The 10,291-nt window shown below is 35.6% G+C and overlaps 1 long non-coding RNA gene across 1 annotated transcript; it reads right to left on the bottom strand.

Moving 5' to 3' along the window:
* Nucleotides 4,112-9,469, bottom strand: LOC110260287. Its single transcript, XR_002343301.1, has 2 exons — nucleotides 9,413-9,469; nucleotides 4,112-4,565 (listed from the first exon to the last, which is right to left on the bottom strand). It is a non-coding gene; the product is annotated as an uncharacterized LOC110260287 (long non-coding RNA).

Raw genomic sequence — 10,291 nt, 5'->3', positions numbered from 1 at the left:
TTGTCTATAAGCTGTAAGGCAAAGACCTAACTTTACTTCTTCTCCAAATAGTCCATTTGACAAAGGATTATATAATGTTAATGCATTGAGTCCTCATTAATTTGTTATTATAAATTTAGTATAAACTTAATATTGCATTTCCAAATATATATATATAGTCCATTGATCTGTCTATTCCTATATGACTTGTTTTAATTATTGTAGCTTTTAGTATATTCACTAAATATACTAATTGTGAGTATATTCCTCAATTGTATATTGAAGGTATATTCACTTGAAAAGAAGATATAGCCCTCTTTGCGTAGTATGAAAGTTTATTAATCCAACATCGTTATTATTTGATTTTTTGATATCTCTACTTTTCTGTGTTGATGCATTTTCTGTCAAAGCCAAGAAAAAAGTGTGATGCTCTTAAGTAAAATTTCTAAAAGACTTTGTCTTTTACTAGATAAGGTTACCATTTTTATGTTTATTTCAGAGATTGTATGTGCAGTCTTCATTCAGGCAACAAATAACTAGATGTCCATTATATCAGGCACACCTCTGGTAAATACTGCTAAATGAAACCAACAAGGAATTCCCACCATGGCTTGGTGGAAGCAAATCTGACTAGCATTCAAGAGGATGCAGATTCAATCCCTGGCCTCGCTGGGTGGGTGAAGGACCTGGTTACAGACATGGCTGGGATCCAGCATTGCTGCGGCTGTGGCATAGGCCAGCAGCTACAGCTCTGATTTGACTCCTAGTCTGGAAACCTCCATAGGCTGCAGATATAGCACCCTCAACCCCACAAAAAAAAAAAAAAAAAAAAAAGACCAATAAGACACCTACCTTTGGAGATTTCTATTGTCAAAGAAGTCAGTGTGGGCATCATATTTTCTCATTTTTTATGCTATTCTCCAAGTTGTCTTTATCTTCTGTTTTCTATACCTGGACAAAATCATTCACTTGTTTTTTTTCCAGGATTTGGGAATTATCAATTTTAAAATGTAATAGAGATAAATTTCATGTTTTGACTCCTTTTATGTAAACCTACAAATATAGCTCTTTTTTACTCATTCCCTAAATTTCAGTATTTAATACAATCTGAAATTTTGAGAAGGCAGTTATGGTACTTAGTCATTTTTGTATTATATATTTCCCTTTTAATACTTTTTAACATTTTCGTTCAATTTTGTAACTGGATATGATACAATTCTATAAAATATTTAATTTAAAATAATTATCTATACAATGATATATATGTATATATATTTTTGCTTTTTAGGGCCACACTTGTGGCACATGGGGGTTCCCAGGTAAGGGGTCTAATCGGAGTTGTAGCCACTGGCCTATGCCGCTCTCCTTAGCAGACCTTTTTTTTTTCATTAAAAATGACTGTGAGCCATGTCAAAGTGCATACACTAGATTTTGCTGTTGGCTTTGAGAAGTCATGTTCAATTCATCCCAAAATTTGCCTTACTTTTTAATAGGATTCATGTTGTTGTTGTTTGCTTCTGTTTACAAATCTTTAAATGAAGTCTAGCCAGAGGCAGCATTTGACAACTAGAGATATGTGTGGGTTTCCCAGGCATTCCCTGAGACAAGAATTCTAGGGAAAGTGCTATGTATGGCTAGTGAAGGAACCACTAAATTCTACCTTGTCCCAGGAATACAGGAGTTTCTCTCCCCAGCATAAAACAATCATTCTCTATCTATTGTGTCCCTGGCTTTCCCTGTATTAAATTGCCTAAAAGATGTGTTTTCCCTGGTCAATCATTTTTCACTCTCAAATTAAAATAGCATATGTTTGAGTGTTCACTTATGTGTTACACAGTGGTAAGTAATCTACATGGATTGTTTAATAATTCTCTGAGGAAGTCCCTATTACCATCTCCATTTTCCTGATGGGGAAACTAAGTCTTTGGGATTAAATAAGCTGTTGACCTGCTATTAACCCAACAATCTGCTCTTGAGCCCCTAGTCTAAACCAATGCCTCACACTGATTTGCTGGGTTGAGGTGGTACCCAGTCTGACCCTCACCTGCTGATTCTCTGCACTCTGAACGGATGGCATTCAATAGCACTTTTGATCTCCTGCATACATAGGAGAAGGCTCTTGCAACCTCCCTCTGACTCCATCATACTAACTGAATCACTGTCACAATCTTCCTTCCCTGTTCTGTGGGAATCATGAGATCCAAACTGACAAACAAAAAGAGGCAGCTTTTATATATGGAGGTGAGAGCAGAGAAAAGTGATGTCCAAACAATTGTGTGTGCACGGCAGAGTCAAGTAGAAGATGGTAAGCCAGTAGACAGATGTTAAAAAGTAATTGTGGTAGTGTCCTAGTTTGGGATGGGATGTGGCACATCCCTACTTTGAGAAGAGGTCTCACTTTGGGAAGAAGTATAGTACATCCTTTATTTCTTTCCGGTGAACAAGATGCTCTCTTGTAAGTGTGGCTTTATACTTTCTCTATTGCAATTCCATTTCACCCTGTGGGATAAAGTCAGCCTTATATTTAACATTGTGAAATGTCATGTGTTTATCCTATATCTTTATTCCTTCATAAGTATTTTATAGGGAAGCTGAGAGAATTTATAACTCAGAGGTAAAACGGGTACCATCTTACATGACCAGTTCCATACTTCAAGAAAACCTTTCACCTTTTCACATCACCCCTCCTCTCTTTCATGTGTACATTAGGGCCAACTGCACGGTCCCTTCTCCCTTGAGCCTTGAGAAAATTCCTATTTCATTCTCCCTTGCTCCAGAGTTCAAAATAGATATGTCTATCTAAAGGCAATTACTTCCAATCAGTACAACAATTTTTAAATACTTACAACCCAGTTTGCTAATTTGGTAATGGAATTGGTCTTATAATCATTTTGAGGGATAGGGGTTATTTTTAAATTTTGTGATGAATTAGTTGTTTTACTTTTCAGGTGGTTAGTCTTAATTGAATAGAAGCCATCTCAAAAGCTTTGTGGTGGATGTAAATAAATAAACGAATAATTTAAGATTATTTGACCCAATCTTAACTTCTTAACCTACTTGCAAATCATTATATAGCCTCAATACCCTATTTGGTTCTTTGGTTAATATGATATTTAAATCAAAATATTTCAAACATATATGCCATTTTTTGGTTCTATGTTTAGTTTTTCCCATTAAGTTCTAAAAAATCATTGTCAGTTGACTTTTGCATACTTAAAGTCATACCCATGTATTTTTAAATAGGTTATCAAAAACACATGGACTTATTTTAACTATTTTGTAATTAGAAATATTTTTAACATCCTTTTTAAACTTTATTAGGATGGCATTGATATCTATTGTTATTTAATTCACACCCAACATCCTTTCTAACTTAAATTAAATCCTTATTGGAGACATTTATTCCAACTATAACTGTTTTCTCTAATGAACTACCAATTCATTTCCCCACACAGCATGTTCTAATTTCTGCTTGTGGTAGTTTCTAGAAACATATGGGGACCAACTGTGGCTATGTCTGGAGATCTTCTGTACAAAAACATGATAATTGCTTTTGTCTTGCTGATTACTGTCTAAGACAGTCTCAAACCTCTTCAACTTTTTCTTTCTCCACAAGGTTTTTAACTGCAAATTCCCTTCTGTTTTATCAGATGAATTTCCCATAATGAGCGTATTGGCTGGGCTGGCTCATCTGTCCAGAGGTTCTCTGATCTTTAGAGCAGATCAACCCCTTGCATAGAATTTACAAATTGTTCCCAGATATCAGACATCATCAGGCTTGTTATTTCCATAGCGCCATAAACACAAAAGCAGAAGAGACATAAAAGGTAAGAGGCCTTTTGCAACATAAAAGAGAAAGCAAGATTGGCATATCCTTTGCTTATGGGTTTTTTTTTTTGGGGGGGGGTGAGTAGCAGCAAAAGATACAATAATGCAAGCATCTTCCTGATTGATTAAAATAGTGAAGTGCATTCTCTGGTTCATAAATAATGCTCTATTACTTTTCTTCAAAGACAAGTAAACCTTGACAGAATGACCTTTTCCAGGGCAGGAGTTGTTTCAATGCCATAAATTATACTGTAAAACGAGTGGAAATGCTCCTGAGAAGTGTGTGACAAAATGAGATTAAAGATTACTATACACAAAAGATTGTTGTTTTATTAATGGATTCCTGTCAATGGGATGAAAAATCCCCAGCTTTCTACTGGATGCTGAGATCCCGTCAAACTGCAAATTAGGAGGGCACTTTCTAAAAGGTAACTAAATGTGTCAAAATAACAATGTTCTGATTAGGTTTTTTTTTTTTTTTTCCCTGTGTTATCCTTACTCGAAACAAATTTCGTTATTGTCAAATAAGCTTGTACCATCCACAGTCATTTGCTCACAAAGAGAAGGATATTTGCTGTCGGCTGGCTTTGGTGTTAGGTCTGCAGCTGCAGGGAGGCTGAAGGGAGACACTGCTGAACAGAAGCTTGGCAGTATCTCCATCAGGGTGCTGTGCATCGCCCAGAGGAGAAAGCATATGGTAATTCTCCATCCGTTCATTTATCTGGTGAACACTCAATCTGACAGCGCCATCCATGTCACTTGGAAGAAAAGAAAAATTGTCACATAGTGACTTAAGCTGTAAGTGGCTCTGAATTTTTTTTTACACTTGTTTCCAATTTTCCCAATTAGTAAAAAATAATTGGAGATGATAGCAACTAGAACAAGACCACTTAAAATACATACAATGTAGGATTTAAGTCTGCTTAAATGAGATCATGGGAGTTCAAGGCCTTTTTGTAAACATCCACATCCTGTACAAATACCATAAAGGATTCCTTTTAATGTTATTACTGCACTTGTGCTGTTGTTGTAATAATTATCCTTGCCCAATTTTTCCTTAAAATCAAGACTGTGTATTTAAAACATTTCTCCATAAACCCTTTGGATATGCAGTTGTAATACAAAATAAACAAACAGATCAAAATCTAGAGACCATGGTGGCAAAAAGGAAAGAAAAAGGAAAAAAGAAAAAAAAAAGAAAAGAAAACATCACAAAACAAGCAGATCAGTATTTTGAATGATAAATTGCAATAGCAAAAGTCATTAGAGTCTTAGAGTCCTTATTGTGTGGCAATGGCAGACATGCTATTGAGTAAAACAGAAGCAGAAACAAAAATCATCCTATAAAGTTTTCAAAACCTTCCTTGGAGCTTCATCTAGCATGTTTCACTCAAGTCATCACCACCCTTGTTAGATAGAGCATATGCTTAGCATGGCATGTTGCTATAAATCACTCCTTGTCACAAAGAAGAATAGATTCACCGGCTCCTACGGCTTTGTTATTCTTTATAACCGGACATAGGGTATCAGTGTTACCGTCATTATTGGAAGAACAGAAATGTATGCCTTAATCCACCCACACCATTCTAAAGATAGGTGTCAGGAAGCCAGAAGACAAAACAATGTGATTAGTGTTACAAGGAGCATCCATCTACTTCTCAGACAAATGTAAAATTCTAGTTAGTGCACATGGAGCAGATGAGATGAGCTGGGTAGATGTTTTGCACATGCTTTCATTGTGTAAAACAGAAAATCATCTCTTATTCTTGCATAACACTCATGCGCTCTTTCTCCAAAATGTACTCTATTTACTTAGCCTAGGAGCTTTCTGAGGAGAAATCCAACAATTCAACGTTCATATCAGTCTTAGCACAAATTAAGGGATGTACTGTCATATTAGTTTTAAGATATGTCAATATCCCCTTTTTAAGCAAAAAAAAAAAAAAAAAAAAAAAATTTAAAGGACTCCTTTTGATAGAGATCTTAGAAGTGCCAGAATGATCTTTTGCTGTACATGCACCCTCCCCATTCTCCTTGAGTTACAGCAATGCTGTCCTCATCCTTGTTTCAGACAAGTCAGAAGTGAACTGCACATGTAAAGTATCTTCAGGAGCTAATACAGTCTTTCAAAAGATCTATAATCTACAAGCCAGAACAGCAGTGATTGCAAACAAATGTGATTCAAGCTTTGGGGTGTCCCTAGTCTTGGAAGCTGAAGACTTGTGTTGAATGTCAACAATCATTTACCTTAACCATTAGTCAATTAACCTACCTTTTTGGTTTTTGGTTTTCCCATTTAAAAAAGCTCATACTATTGCTTCTCAGCCTTTTGGCTAAGATCAAGTGTAAAAAAGCTCATACTTCCCATGGTCTCTACCACCAGAATGTGGAGAAGCTGTTATTCGTTAATATTTAATAAGCACTTACTGGATGCTTTCCATGAACCAGCCAGTGGGGCTCAGAACCCCCATGATTTTTCTGGGCCATAAGAATCACTTCTCCAAGTAGTCCTTCTGCTTCTGATAGAGAGAAGTTAATCCCTCCTGCAACTCTAAACTTTTTCATAAGCATAAAACTGTTTGTGCTTCCAAATTCTTTAGCTTTTAAATCCTAAATTTGGAAAATTGGGACTAGGTTCCCAATCTCACAAAGAGAGTATTATTTAAAAGCCTGAAAATTGTGTTTTCAATATGATTAAACTATGTTTTCACTATGATTCCATATAGATGTTATTTCATATCTAACTCTCGATATCTGCAATTGTGAAGCTGAATTTGTTTGTTTCACGTAGTAACATTCTAGTAGCAATGCTACAGAATGCTTCAGATTTCTCTTGGAAGATATAACAAGCTACATAGAAACAATTTGTGTCTGCTTAAACATTTATACACATCTATATGCTTATATTCAGAACTACCTCAATTTTTGTCTTAGGGGAAATCTAACACATTGAGAGTATAAATATTGAAGAATTCTAAGCTAAATTCAGACTAAGAATGGCCCCTAAATCATAATGTTCCCTAGCTTTCTGGGAACAACTAGAAAAGCAAAACAGCTATATTTTTTTCACTTCTTAGTAAAAGTGAGTTCCATCAAACAAGTGTCTCAAAGCAGAGATGTCACATCTTTTTTCAAGTTAATGTTGCTGCACTTATCTCTAACACATACTTCTGACTGATTTAACTATACATCATACTGTAGTCACTGATAAAACAAAGACATGGCTAGTAAAGAGCAGTATAACCCCAACACATGAGTGTCTTAAACCCCACGAGAAGATTCCAGCCTTACATCATAACATTTGAAAAATAAAACCAAGTTCCAGATCAAGTGAAAGAAAATAACATGGGTTAAAATTCATAAAAATATAGTAGAAAATATAGATAATAGCTTTGTTAGGGATGTGGAAACTCTTTCTGAATAAGACATGCAATTCAGTGATGGTAGAGAATTACATTGGCAAATCTGAGCATCTCGAAATTTTTAAATCTGTGAAGCCAAAACACCATCAAGGAAGTTTTTTAAAAAGTCACAGACTGTAAGAACATATTTTTAATGTGCCTAACATAAAAAATGAATATTCTTTGTATGTTTAAAAAACACTTCAAATTAATTAGGCCAGTAACCCAGCAGAAAAAAAAAATAGTTAAAAGATGTGAACACCCCATAAAATCAAATAAAACCACAGAATAAAGTAGCAAATGAATATAAAAAGAACAATCAACTCATTGATCAACAGGAAAATGTAAACTAAAGGGGACATTTCTACCTATCAAATTGGTAAATAGAAGAACATGAACGAATTTGACGTGGGTTTAGGAAGACCATTTGGCGAACGCAGTCACCGTTGAGCGAGGAAATTGGGTTAGGCCATTGGATGAGTGCTGAGCATATTCACCAAGCTTCACAAAAGCTCGCAGCAAGCAATCCAGGAAACCCAGCTCAAAAAGCTAGCTCATCCAAAGCCATGTAAATCTTATTGGTATAGCCTAGGTTTGTGCTTGACCCTCTGACCTCTCTTTTTCTGAACCTCTCCGCTCCTCCTTAGAATTTAATAAGCACTTCTTTTTATTTGCCCTCGCTGCTAATCATCGGGGATCATTTTAAAGTAAAATATTGCTATTTTACATGTTGCTTCCACGCACTGCAAATTCTATTAGCAGTAGTATGATGTTAAATATTGGTTTTTTCATCTGAAAATAAAGGGCTTAGATGAAATGCTCTTTTGAAGATCACCTCCCTCTCTAAAATTCCATGATTTTATTATTTGGGGGCTATTTTCGAAGTACTTGCTCTCTATGTGTGTCTTTCTTTCATTGGGCTTCTTTTCTTATTCCAGCCCAATGGACATCTCAGTTCCAACTTGTGAAACCAAAAATTAGAGATGCCACTTCTAGGAGTTTTCATTATATTTTATTCTGTGTAGTGAAAATTCAGTTTATATCTCATATTCATAAAAGCCCTTATCTCTAGGACTTACTACTGAAATACATTTGTGGGAATCCATTTCATTACTGTATAATACTATAATTTTATCATGTAGGGTTAAGTATATATTAAACAGTAAAAAAAAAGAAGAAGAAGAAGAACTGTTCTGGTAAGGAATTTCTAATCCAAGGATGATGTGTTCATCCTCCCATCCCAATAAAATGCCAATGTTCCATAAGAGAAAAGATCTTCATTTGAAAATATTTGCTCAAGATTACACATAAAAATAATTGATGTTAGCTGTTATGATTTAGAACATTGCACTGGGAGATTCTTTGAGCCTTTACATGTTTTACTTGCTAATTAATTGGATAATTTTTCATTCTTTTTTCATTCTTTTTCAACATTGGCTCTTTGGAATTTATAAGAAGTAAATCAAGCAAGTGTTGATGAACTTGTTGGAAAGGACCAGTAGTTGGTGTTTTTGCTGTACAAAGGGCCTCTTACACTCTTTTTTTTTTTTTTTTCTTTTTTTTTTGGCCATGCCCACAGCATATGAAAGTTCCCTGGTCAGGAACTGAACCTGCACCAAAGCAGTGACCTGAAACTCTGCAATGACAACTCCAAATCCTTAACCCTCTGCACCACAAGGGGACTCCTCTTTTACATGCATCTTGTTGCCAGTTGAAACCAAAGCTGTCCTTGATGGCATATCCTATGATTGATTATGCAATAAAAATCAGTATGCTTATAATGTTCATCTCCTTCTGCAATTAATACTAGCTTACTAACACACACAAAAAAAATGGCAAAGTAAGTAGCCACAGTCTCTAAACATATACATTCCATTATTTAAAGGAACAGGAGAAGCTTTGCCAAGACAAACGTGTGTTGATTAAGCAAAGTCTCTCTGAGAGGCCAAAGAAATGTAATTCCAGTTTCCAAAGTTTGCAAACTCCTGGAATTCCAATAGTTCAAACCTAGGAAGCATCTAGGGTCTCAGTATGATGGGGTCAACCTAGTAGTACTTGAAGGATTCATGTGGATCTATTCTTTTTATCCAACTAGTTGCATAGCTCTATCTTTCAAATATAAATTTCATGGTACCAATTCACACCAATTAGGCTGCCAAGGATCTACCTGCTAAGCAAAGTCTTAATGCAAAATTATTTCTTACCATGTCTCATCAGAGCCTCTGTACTGCCTGAACTTCCTCCAGTTCTCAAACTCCTGCTCAGATATCTCCTCTATTTTGAGAATCTCATCTCTAAATCTCTCTGTTACTATTTCTGACCCTTTCTGGCTTGCCATATACCACAATTCCAAATTTGGCTCTCAGAAGTCAAATGGGAATGATAAAGGTTTGTTCATTTCTTTTCTTAAATAGGCTTTAATATTTGATTCATAACTCTTAGGTTCACTGGCCAGTAAACATTTTCAGGATTTTATTACTAAATAGGCTGGTCATAAAACACCTGTAGTAAACTACTGCCCTCCCCAGATGCCCACATCCTAATCCCAAATCTGTGAGTATGTAACCTTACATGGCAAAAAGAGAATACAAAGATATGATTCAGTTAGAGATTATGAAATTGGAGATTATCCTGGATTATTCAATGGGCCAAATATCATCACAAGTGTCCTTATAAGAAGGAGGCAGGAGTGTCAGAGTCACAGAAAGTGATGTGATTATGGAAGATGTCATGCTGTTGGATTTAAAGGTGGAAAAAAGAGCCATGAGCCAAGGAATGCAGGTAGTTTCTAGAAGGTAAAAAGGGATAGGAAACAGATTTTCCCCTAGAGCCGACAGAAGATTTTAATCCAGTGGGACTTATTTTGGACTTCTGACCTCTAGGACTGTAAGTTAATACATCTGCGTGGTTTTCAGCCACTGAGTTATTGGCAATTTGTCACATTAGCTGCAAGAAACTCCTACACTTATTGAATATGTGTTAACTTTCTAGCTAATAACATTTTCTTCTGACTAAAGAGTTAAATATTGCTTTTGGCTGCTTTGCACATTTTCTATTTATCAGAGATATTCCAAGATATTTCT

The sequence above is a fragment of the Sus scrofa genome, chromosome 4 (genome assembly GCF_000003025.6).
Source record: "Sus scrofa isolate TJ Tabasco breed Duroc chromosome 4, Sscrofa11.1, whole genome shotgun sequence".
Classification (NCBI taxonomy): Eukaryota; Metazoa; Chordata; class Mammalia; order Artiodactyla; family Suidae; genus Sus; species Sus scrofa.
Note: the sequence above shows the minus strand (reverse complement) of the source record. Positions and strands in the feature narration are given on the sequence as shown.